Here is a 12,726-nt window from a genome sequence, read left to right as displayed (position 1 = left end):
GAAGAGGGATTTGAAGGGAAGAGTAGTAGGGTTATGGATCAATTCCCAGGATAAAAAAGGGGCTGAACTAGAAAACTAGACATTCAAGACTGGTGTCACCTGACAGAGCAAACACAACAGCAGCAATATTGTTGCAATAAGAATTCAAACTAAAGCCACCCCATTCACTTAGCTTGCTGTAAAATATTTACTATGAAAGCAGAAACCAGCCTAGAATACCAGCTTCACTCAAGAGCTATTGGTGTAAAAGACTAATTATACACATGGAACATCAGTGGGGATTGTTAAGATGCACTAAGCTCTGCTGTGCATCTTAATAGCCCTGAGGTGTTATCTTCACCCTTCCTCCCAGTCCCCATTTATTTGACTGGCAGATTGCAGATGCTGGGATTGTCATTCTATTTCCTGCCTTGCAGTGCTGACTCAACTATAGGGAAGAGGCAGGAGGGCTGATTACACAGGTGCTGCATACAAGCCTCAGTGGGAGTTGGAAGTGTGCAGAGACAGGAGCATTAAGCTCTAGGTTGGCACTATGAGCAGGAAATAGGTGAAGGAAACAGGAGAGAGAAGGGAGTGTAAATAAAGTGAGAATGGAACAGAAATGGAAAAAAGTTGTCTGAAAGAAAAAAATACAAGTAGTAAGAGCTAAGCAGAGGAAGAGGACGGAGAAGAAAGAATGGGGAGAAGTATAACACTGAATGGATGGAGAAAAGAAAAGCAAGGGCTGAAAGAGGGTAAAAAAGATGCCCTCTCATTAACAAAATCTTTTACCATTTCCTACAGCAAACCTTGTCAGGTAACTTACCTGTTTTGCTATTGTGATATTTATGGTCCTACAGGAGAGCCAATGATGGGGCCCCACTTGGTTCTCTGCAAAACCCACCTAATTACTACTTTTTCAGGCTTGATTACCAGAAAACCAACCAACAAAGCAGACAGTAAATCCAGGTTATGCTGGATCTAGCCTTGACAAATAATCCTACGCATCCATTTGCCTTCGTCACATACATTTCTGACAGGTTATATATCTGTTGTCACAATAATCAGCCACATAATAAAGGGCAGGAGAATTTAGGATGCGGGGGGAGGGGAAAGGGGTTTGGTAAGCATTTGTGAAGGCTTTGCAAGGCTCTGTCAGAGGTATGCAGTTATATCAGTGCTGTTCACTTAGGCCAATTGCCAAATTTATTTACTTGGCCTAAATAACTGGAAAAGTGAAACAGCTTAAGGTGAAAAAAATAAAATTGTAAAGTCAGACTATCTACTATCTATGAATAGAAGTAAACTATTTGCTTGTTAAACATCTCAACAAAAATTAGCCCAAACTGTTGCTGACCCAACAAAGGTCCACAACCCAAGTCTAATATCTAGAACACATCCAGTGAATATTCCTTTACCAGGAGCCTTCATGGCTCCCAGAATGATAAACATTTTGGTTGTGGTGAATACATGTCAACTTGTCATGACACTTATCCTGCTCCATACATGGTACTTTAACCACAGGTCGGCATCTGTCTGCATAGTTCAAAACTCCACCCATAAACTGCATTGCTTTAACTCCTTGGCCACAACTGGGACTCTTGTGCAAATTCAGATCTAGTGCCAGGGATAGAATGGCCTACCAGCAAGTTACACATAGTAATTAAGGCCTGGTCATAGCCAGGGGTACCGGGGGGCTAGGGGCCATGGCCCTGCCCACTTTTTACCGTCTGTAAGGATGAGCGATGGGGGGAGGGAGGGGGCATTGGGGGGGAACAGGCAGTGAGGGAGTGGGGCCTCAGGGGAAGGGGTGGTGAGAGGATGGAGCTGCGGTGGTCTGACCAGGATCCCAGGGGAGCCACGCTGAGGTCACTCAATTAGAGTGAACTGCAAAGAATGGGGCAGACAATCCTCAAAGTGAGTGGATATTCCAATACTTAGATTTACCAAACCAGCACAAAATAGCTTCTATAATACCTCACTGGTTACTCAGAAGCCAACAAGACAGTTCCCTTAAAGCAACCCAGCCTTAGGCCTCCACACAGATACCCAAGTCAAATATGATGAGGATTACTGAAAATCTTATTCATCATGTAAGAAAGTTCTACCAATCCCAAAGGATCGGACACATTATCTCCCAGGTGAGTGAATATTCCAGATCTTACCCAAATACACACTTACAGCCAATTCTTGTTAACTAAACTAAAATTTATTAAACAAGAAAAGAGAGAGTATTGGTTAAAAGATCAGTATACATACAGACATGAATACAATTCTTGAGATTCAGATTCACAGTAGAGATGGTGAGCTTTGTAGTTGCAAAGAGTTCTTTCAGAGTTAATTCATAGGTTAGAATCCAAAGATTATATTCAGGGTGATTCCAGTTTAGGACTGGAGATTTCAATCTTGGGCTTAAGCTTCCCCTGCATGAAGCATCAATAGAGATCCGAGATAAAAAGGATTGGGACCCAAAGCATCTTTATACAGTTCAGGCCTTCTTTTGACAGCTCAGAGTCCTTAGGTGAACAATAGACACTCATGAGGACTTTGAAGTGGACCTATTTCCTAGGCATCACGGGTAATTATCTACACAAATTAACATAAAGCATTTGCCCATTTTCCATCATTCTCAGGTGATTTGCTGTACATTTCAAAGAGAGATGAATACAGCTATATCCTATGTTTACAGTTCATCTAAATGTTAAGATGTCCTTTTGATCTCTGAATTAACAGAATACAGCATAGACAGGGACTGTTTGATTACATTGTTAATCTCTACCAATATATATGTAAACACACAAAAACACAAACATTATCTACCAATATGTTTTTAAGGGTTGAATTTGGGTCATTTATCCTGGAGGATGCTTAAGTCTTTCTGGTCATGTGTCACACTTTGTATACGATTTGTTGCAATTACATAACAGTGGTAGCAACAATGATTTGCATAGTCATACTCTAATCAGATAACATCACGGGGGAAGCAGTGGTCTGAGGGTGGAGACTCAGGGGAAGGGGCAGCACTAGGGGGTGGGGCCACAATTCAGGCATCAGTGGCCCTCCCACTGTAGGAAGCTTCCACCGCCCCTGGTCATAGCATATCAGTACAGGTTGCTTGCATTCAAGCCCTAGCTCCCCCTTCTCAGAGTTCAACAGTGACCTTTGGCATACCATTGGTTTTTTATTTATAAGCTTTTATCCAATATTCTGACTACTTTTTTCTTTAAGTTATTAACTAATCCTAGTTTTACATATCTTGTGTGAGACCCTCCTTCGAGTACCTTGGCTTCATACTTGTCTGTAAAGCATTTAGCAAAATGTTGTATTAGACAACAATGGACAATTACAGAATACTATACACAGAGCCCTGTTTAGTTTCATAGGCGTTTTGTTCCTTTTTGTTTGTTTGTTTTTTGTTTTAAGATGAAGCAGCCTAAACTGAATAAATTCCACACCAAGTGATCATTAAAAATATAAACTGATTATGAGATTGGTGAGGTTAGGGGTAGTTTCAGGATGTAGTCCCCATCAAGTATGGGCTGTAATAATTTTTCTGAAGTCCTTCGGCAGAGCAGCTCAGCATATTTGGAGTTGTATGAAGCAGTCTGAGGGTTATAAATGGTGAGTTCTCGGGGATGATGTTTCTTGAATTTGCTCAGGAAATAGATGTTGCTATTAAGTTTGGCTTCCTTTTGTCAGATGGCAAAATTCAATATCCACATGTTTCACAGAAGTACTGTGAGAATTAGCTATTATTTATAGACCAATAGACATTCTTAGTATTTGTTTGTTATCTGCCAAAAATAGAGTTGCTTTTTATAACATATGTATTTTAGATTATAGGAACCAAAGAGGCAATATGTTAAACAATGATAGGTGTTTGCAACAGAGATATAATGGATAGGAGACAAGTGACCTCAGACAGGATCAAATATGCAAAGCTAACTTTGGACATAGACGTCTCCCATAGTACAAACAAGTATTACAATTACTGAGAGGGGTGGCACAGATGGGGAAGTCCTCCAAGAGCCATTCCTGAGCCAGTGCTCCAGCATGGTACTAGCCAGCATTGTGCTGTGACAGATTGTGGGACAAATTCAGCCTCGCTGTAATTCCACTTACGATGGGAGACAACCAGGGATGAATCGGGCCTGATGTCTTTTGGCTGAGACAAAGCCTTTGTTTACTCACAGCTATTAGAGACTGGACCAAATTGTAAAATACTGTACCTCGTGGCAAGATGTAGTATGGGGGGAAATCTTGGGGGTTGAAAACCTAAATAGTAATAAACTACCTGTTTTTTTAAAACAGGCATAACCTAGTCTGGTTTTAGGGAAAAGGGGAAATGTGGGAAGAGCTAGGCAAGGAAGCCTAGAGCTTGCTTTTGTCCCTCGGGTCCAGAAATGCTCTGGGCTGCATACCATATGAGCTGCCAACATGCCATCGATATGCATCACACTTATGGTAACCTAGATAGTAAAGTTGATTTGGTGTCTCACGTATTAAGGCTAAAGGATGCTTGGATGTGTATTTGGAGCCTCAAGTGTTTTTCTAAAGTGTCTTACATAAGCCACTGCTCTTATGTGTTATATTTTCTGAAATATGTCACAGGTCCCTTCAAAACTTAACTCCAGGATGACTGATTTCCCCCCCAGCAATAATTGAGGGTATGTCTACACTACGGAATAAGGTCGAATTTATAGAAGTCGGTTTTTTAGAAATCGGTTTTATATATTCGAGTATGTGTGTCCCCACAGAAAATGCTCTAAGTGCATTAAGTGCATTAACTCGGCGGAGTGCTTCCACAGTACCGAGGCTAGAGTCGACTTCTGGAGCGTTGCACTGTGGATAGCTATCCCACAGTTCCCGCAGTCTCCACTGCCCATTGGAATTCTGGGTTGAGATCCCAATGCCTGATGGGGCTAAAACATTGTCGCGGGTGGTTCTGGGTACATATTGTCAGATCCCGTTCCCTCCCTCCCTCCGTGAAAGCAAGGGCAGACAATCGTTTCGTGCCTTTTTTCCTGAGTTACCTGTGCAGACGCCATACCACGGCAAGCATGGAGCCCGCTCAGGTAACCGTCACCCTATGTCTCCTGGGTGCTGGCAGACGTGGTACGGCTTTGCTACACAGTAGCAGCAACCCATTGCCTTGTGGCAGCAGACGGTGCAATACGACTGGTAGCCGTCATAGTCATGTCCGAGGTGCTCCTGGCCACGTCGGCTGGGAGCGCCTGGGCAGACATGGGCGCAGGGACTAAATTTGGAGTGACTTGACAAGGTCATTCTCTTTAGTCCTGCAGTCAGTCCTATTGAACCGTCTTATGGTGAGCAGGCAGGCAATAAGGATTGCTAGCAGTCGTACTGTACCATCTTCTGCCAGGCAGGCAAGAGATGAGGATGGCTAGCAGTCGTACTGTACCATCTTCTGCCGAGCAGCCATGAGATGTGGATGGCATGCAGTCCTTCTGCACCGTCTGCTGCCAGCCAAAGATGTAAAAGATAGATGGAGTGGATCAAAACAAGAAATAGACCAGATTTGTTCTGTATTCATTTGCTTCCCCCCCTTCCCTGTCTAGGGGACTCATTCCTCTAGGTCACACTGCAGTCACTCACAGAGAAGGTGCAGCGAGATAAATCTAGCCATGTATCAATCAGAGGCCAGGCTAACCTCCTTGTTCCAATAAGAACAATAACTTAGGTGCACCATTTCTTATTGGAACCCTCCGTGAAGTCCTGCCTGAAATACTCCTTGATGTAAAGACACCCCCTTTGTTGATTTTAGCTCCCTGAAGCCAACCCTGTAAGCCGTGTCGTCAGTCGCCCCTCCCTCCATCAGAGCAACGGCAGACAATCGTTCCGCGCCTTTTTTCTGTGCGGACGCCATACCAAGGCAAGCATGGAGGCCGCTCAGCTCACTTTGGCAATTAGGAGCACATTAAACACCACACGCATTATCCAGCAGTATATGCAGCACCGGAACCTGGCAAAGCGATACTGGGCGAGGAGGCGACGTCAGCGCAGTCACGTGAGTGATCAGGACATGGACACAGATTTCTCTGAAAGCATGGGCCCTGCCAATGCATGCATCATGGTGCTAATGGGGCAGGTTCATGCTGTGGAATGCCGATTCTGGGCTCGGGAAACAAGCACAGACTGGTGGGACCGCATAGTGTTGCAGGTCTGGGACGATTCCCAGTGGCTGCGAAACTTTCGCATGCGTAAGGGCACTTTCATGGAACTTTGTGACTTGCTTTCCCCTGCCCTGAGGCGCATAAATACCAAGATGAGAGGAGCCCTCACAGTTGAGAAGTGAGTGGCGATAGCCCTGTGGAAGCTTGCAACGCCAGACAGCTACCGGTCAGTTGGGAATCAATTTGGAGTGGGCAAATCTACTGTGGGGGCTGCTGTGATGCAAGTTGCCCACGCAATCAAAGATCTGCTGATATCAAGGGTAGTGACCCTGGGAAATGTGCAGGTCATAGTGGATGGCTTTGCTGCAATGGGATTCCCTAACTGTGGTGGGGCCATAGATGGAACCCATATCCCTATCTTGGCACCGGAGACCAAGCCACCGAGTACATAAACCGCAAGGGGTACTTTTCGATAGTGCTGCAAGCTCTGGTGGATCTCAAGGGACGTTTCACCAACATCAACGTGGGATGGCAGGGAAAGGTACATGGTTTTCGCATCTTCAGGAACTCTGGTCTGTTTCAAAAGCTGCAGGAAGGGACTTTATTCCCAGACCAGAAAATAACTGTTGGGGATGTTGAAATGCCTATATGTATCCTTGGGGACCCAGCCTACCCCTTAATGCCATGGCTCATGAAGCCGTACACAGGCAGCCTGGACAGTAGTCAGGAGCTGTTCAACTACAGGCTGAGCAAGTGCAGAATGGTGGTAGAATGTGCATTTGGACGTTTAAAGGCGCGCTGGCGCAGTTTACTGACTCGCTTAGACCTCAGCGAAACCAATATTCCCACTGTTATTACTGCTTGCTGTGTGCTCCACAATATCTGTGAGAGTAAGGGGGAGACATTTATGGCGGGGTGGGAGGTTGAGGCAAATTGCCTGGCTGCTGGTTACGCGCAGCCAGACACCAGGGCGGTTAGAAGAGCACAGGAGGGCGCGGTACGCATCAGAGAAGCTTTGAAAACCAGTTTCATGACTGGCCAGGCTATGGTGTGAAAGTTCTGTTTGTTTCTCCTTGATGAAACCCCCCGCCCCTTGGTTCACTCTACTTCCCTGTAAGCTAACCACCCGCCCCTCCTCCCTACAATCACCGCTTGCAGAGGCAATAAAGTCATTGTTGCTTCACATTCATGCATTCTTTATTCATTCATCACACAAATAGGGGGATGACTACCAAGGTAGCCCAGGAGGGGTGGTGGAGGAGGGAAGGAAAATGCCACACAGCACTTTAAGCACAGCACTTTAAAAGTTTACAACTTTAAAATTTATTGAATGACAGCCTTCTTTTTTTTTGGGCAATCCTCTGTGGTGGGGTGGCTGGTTGGCCGGAAGCCCCCCCACCACGTTCTGTGGCCTCTGGATGTGGAGGCTATGGAACTTGGGGAGGAGGGCGGTTGGTTACAGAGGGGCTGCAGTGGCAGTCTGTGCTCCAGCTGCCTTTGCTGCAGCTCAACCATACACTGGAGCATACTGGTTTGGTCCTCCAGCAGCCTCAGCATTGAATCCTGCCTCCTCTCATCACGCTGCCACCACATTTGAGCTTCAGCCCTCTCTTCAGCCCGCCGCTTACTCTCTTCAGCCCACCACCTCTCCTCCCGGTCATTTTGTGCTTTCCTGCACTCTGACATTATTTGCCTCCATGCATTCGTCTGTGCTCTGTCAGTGCGGGAGGACAGCATGAGCTCGGAGAACATTTCATCGCGAGTGCGTTTTTTTTTCTTTCTAAGCTTCGCTAGCCTCTGGGAAGGAGAAGATCCTGTGATCATTGAAACACATGCAACTGGTGGAGAAAAAAAAAGGGACAGCGGTATTTAAAAAGACACATTTTATAAAACAGTGGCTACACTCTTTCAGGGTAATCCTTGCTGTTAACATTACATACATAGCAATGTGCTTTCGTTACAAGGTTGCATTTTGCCTCCCCCCACCCCGTGGCTACCCCCTCCACCTTACCCCCTCCCTGTGGCTAACAGCAGGGAACATTTCTGTTTAGCCACAGGCAAACAGCCCAGCAGGAATGGGCTCCTCTGAGTGTCCCCTGAAGAAAAGCACTCTATTTCAACCAGGTGACCATGAATTATATCTCACTCTCCTGAGGATAACACAGAGAGATAAAGAACGGATGTTGTTTGAATGCCAGCAAACATACACTGCAATGCTTTGTTGTACAATGATTCCCGAGTACGTGTTACTGGTCTGGAGTGGTAAAGTGTCCTACCATGAAGGACGCAATAAGGCTGCCCTCCCCAGAAACCTTTTGCAAAGGCTTTAGGAGTACATTTAGGAGAACCGCGAATGCCAGGGCAAAGTAATCCTTTCACATGCTTGCTTTTAAACCATGTATATTTTAAAAGGTACACTCACCAGAGGTCCCTTCTCCGCCTGCTGGGTCCAGGAGGCAGCCTTGGGTGGGTTCGGGGGGTACTGGCTCCAGGTCCAGGGTGAGAAACAGTTCCTGGCTGTCGGGAAAACCGGTTTCTCCGCTTGCTTGCTGTGAGCTATCTTCTTCGTCCCCAAAACCTGCTTCCGTATTGCCTCCATCTCCATTGAAGGAGTCAAACAACACGGCTGGGGTAGTGGTGGCTGAACCCCCTAAAATGGCATGCAGCTCATCATAGAAGCGGCATGTTTGAGGCTCTGACCCGGAGCGGCCGTTCGCCTCTCTGGTTTTCTGGTAGGCTTGCCTCAGCTCCTTCAGTTTCACGCGGCACTGCTTCGGGTCCCTGTTATGGCCTCTGTCCTTCATGCCCTGGGAGATTTTGACAAAGATTTTGGCATTTCAAAAACTGGAACGGAGTTCTGATAACACGGATTCCTCTCCCCAAACAGCGATCAGATCCCGTACCTCCCGTTGGGTCCATGCTGGAGCTCTTTTGCGATTCTGGGACTCCATCATGGTCACCTGTGCTGATGAGCTCTGCATGGTCACCTGCAGCTTGCCACGCTGGCCAAACAGGAAATGAGATTCAAAAGTTCGCGGTTCTTTTCCTGTCTACCTGGCCAGTGCATCTGAGTTGAGAGTGCTGTCCAGAGCGGTCACAATGGAGCACTCTGGGATAGCTCCCGGAGGCCAATACCATCGAATTGTGTCCACAGTACCCCAAATTCGAGCCGGCAAGGTCGATTTAAGCGCTAATCCACTTGTCAGGGGTGGAGTAAGGAAATCGATTTTAAGAGCCCTTTAAGTCGAAATAAAGGGCTTCATTGTGTGGACGGGTGCAGGTTTACATCGATTTAATGCTGCTAAATTTGACCTAAAGTCCTAGTGTAGACCAGGGCTAAGTAATGAGAGCCCCCTCGGTTCATTGCTAGGTAGTATCCCACACCAGATTATTTTATTTTTAAACAAACATCTATTTGGCAAATCCAGAGAAAGATTCAAAGCTGAAAGTCAGAATTACATTTGTAGTAGGTTAAATGAGCAAGTTCTAGAAAGAGCCCTGTGGGCTGATGTTAATGTATTCATCTGTTAGACTGGAGAAGTAGCTGGGAGAAATTTCCCTCTGGGATATCAGCATAACATAGGGCAAAATCCTCCTTCTTTGGTGTAGAATATTTATTGTAAATTTGCAGTGATACTGCTTTTTGTTTTTCTGTAAAAGCTTGCAGCATGGTAAGTTGAACAAAACAAATGAAATTATTGGCTTAGCAGGAGTTAGACAGCTCTGCTTCTAACAGAGGCATTTGATCTTACCAGATATTTTATCGCTTCAGAATGATTCACTAGAGAATCAAAGTCATTTTCCTGCCTCTGATCAATGCTAAATGTAAGACTTCATTTTTTCTGAGCAAAACATAGTGTAGTAATATTTCTCCCCCCCCCAATAAAAGTAACTTCAAGGAGTGTAAAAAGAAAAGGAGTACTTGTGGCACCTTAGAGACTAAGTACTCCTTTTCTTTTTGCAGATACAGACTAACACAGCTGCTACTCTTCAAGGAGTGTGGATTTTGAAAGATAATTACATCTTTGGGGGGGAAAAAATCAAGGCTATGCATTTAAATTTGTAATACCCCAGATATTGTTTATTGTAGGATGGCCATGCTGAGTGTCTAATGCCACGCCCTGTAAATATTATGATGCTCAGTGAGCAATCAGAAAAGTTCCTCCCTGCAGAATGTGAATCCACACATTTTAATTTAGACATTGGTAAAGAAGAAATTCAAAGCTCCAAATGTGGTGAAGTTAGAGGAGCGGGAGCAGCGTAGAGTGGGAGGTTACCCCCTGCTCTCTTGCGAGTGGAGCAGACACTGCATGTGTTTGTTTCCTCAGTGTAGTCTTTCATATGATGCAGGTGGCTTGAAGCATAGCAGAAAAAGGACATTACGAATTACCATGATACTGTTGGTTGAAAGGCTTGGAGCCCATTGTTCAAAAAGCCTTTGCTGCGAAAAGCCTTTGCTGCTGCATTAAGTATCAATGAAAGCTGCATATCTGCTGGTATGAATGTGAACACCACAGAAAATGAGTGGAAAGTACTGAGCGACATACAGTATTTCAAACAGAAGTGAATGCCAGGACTAGGTCAGTGAAATAACTGCTTTGAAGAAATAAGGAAGGACCATGAGCAATCAGCAGCAGACGTGAGGGGGGAAAAAAACAACAACAACAAAAAATCCAGTCAATGCGAGAATCTGTGAAAGCTGATAAAGACCAAATTTTGAGTAAGGAGACGTGGTTGGACAGGAGCATGAAAGATATACAAGTTTATGAAGGCAACAGATATCCAATGAAGTGAGCTGTAGCTCACGAAAGCTTATGCTCAAATAAATTGGTTAGTCTCTAAGGTGCCACAAGTACTCCTTTTCTTTTAACAGATATAAAATCTGTCTACAATTCCCTGCAAGAATCAGTTTATGACCACAGGGCCATTCCAATAAGTTATGGGAAGTAAACTTCACTGTTGAAAAACAGACATCCTAAGGAGAAACCAGGAGCATTTTGGCTCTGATTTATTTGCCACCAAACATCAGGAATCAAGCACTAAAAACAGCAATTCAATAGGCACAAGAAGTAGGAAAATAGTGCCATTTTACAAGTAGGAAAACTGAGGTGCAGAGAGGTGAACTAACTTGTCCAAGGTCACACAGGAGCCAGACATAGAATCCTGATCTCCTGATTGCTAGCCAAACCCTGATCTCCTGATTGCTAGCCTTAACCAAATTCTACCCCTAATTTACAAGCTGTTATGGCAATGAAAGTTATTAAACCAGAAGAACTCCAAGCCCTGAATGAATTTCTTTGAGACCTACAGCTACGTCAGTGCACATACCAGCCAGCTACATATGTCCCTAATATGTAAGTAGTGTTCTGTGGGACTATGCACAAGAGACTTTCACAATCGTTATCATCTGTAACTGCAAAGGTGTGAGGGGAGCAATAGTGGCTACTAGGTATTCCCCTATTGTCACCTGCAGAAATAGAACTTTCTATAGTGTTTCTTGATACTGATGTTGTTGTAGCTGTGTTGGTCCCAGGATATTAGAGAGACAAGATGGTGAGGTAACCCAGATGTACAGACACCCTTTCCCCAACCTATGTATTATAATTTTTTTAACATTAGCTTTAATAAAAAATTTAAATCTTTTATTGGACCAAAGTTATGTTGGTGAAAGAGACAAGCTTTTGAGTTAACACAGAGCTCTTCTTCAGAGTGTCACAGCTAAATACAAGAAGGAACAGATTACTTAGCATAAGTAGTTAACACATATTTCAAAGGACCATTCAAGGTGAAGTAGCCCTTAACACATTTCCAGTCATAGGGAGGAAAGAAACAGGGGGAAGGAAAAAAACAACTGGAGAGGGGCTGTTAGGTTATAGATAGTTGTAATAAGCATAAATCTGGATTTAGGAACATGCAAATATTACAGATAAAGCATTATACCTGTATTCTGAAGAAGAGCTTGTCTGGCTCATCAACAAAAGTTGGTCCAAGAAAATATATTACCTCACCCACCTTATCTCTCTTGATACGGATTACAATAGTTAAGGTTATGTCTACACTACCACTAACATTGGCAACACTTATGTTGCTCAGGGGTGTGAAAAAACACACCCCTGAACAACTTAAGTTTCACTGGCATAAGTGGTAGTGTGCACAGTGCTACATAGCTACCACCACTTGTTGGGGGTGGTTTAATTATACCAACAGGAGAGCTCTCTCCCATCAGCAGAGAGCAGCTACATGAGAGATCTTACAGAGGTGCTGCTACATCAGTACAGCTTTGCCACTGTAAGGTCTCTAGTGTAGACATAGCCTGAACCCTTCCAGAAATACAGTGCTGCCTCAGAGTAGAAAGTAGTGCTAGTGGCATGGAGTGAGTTTGTTATCTGAGAATTACAGGAAACACACTGGGAATTAAACACAAGCTTGATTACAGTTTTGCCCAAAGTTTTGATATTGTCAGCTGGATTGGACGGAGCAAACTCCCCTCAGAGCATGAATTTCTCTAGGCCAGTCTGCCTGACAGAATTCTGGATGGAGTCTTTGTACATGGCGCTCTGCCTTGCCCAGTTGTAATATTAAATTTGATGGAAGCAAACAAGACTACATTTTG

The sequence above is a fragment of the Eretmochelys imbricata genome, chromosome 4, assembly GCF_965152235.1.
Source record: "Eretmochelys imbricata isolate rEreImb1 chromosome 4, rEreImb1.hap1, whole genome shotgun sequence".
Classification (NCBI taxonomy): domain Eukaryota; kingdom Metazoa; phylum Chordata; order Testudines; family Cheloniidae; genus Eretmochelys; species Eretmochelys imbricata.
This window is presented reverse-complemented; position numbering follows the sequence as displayed.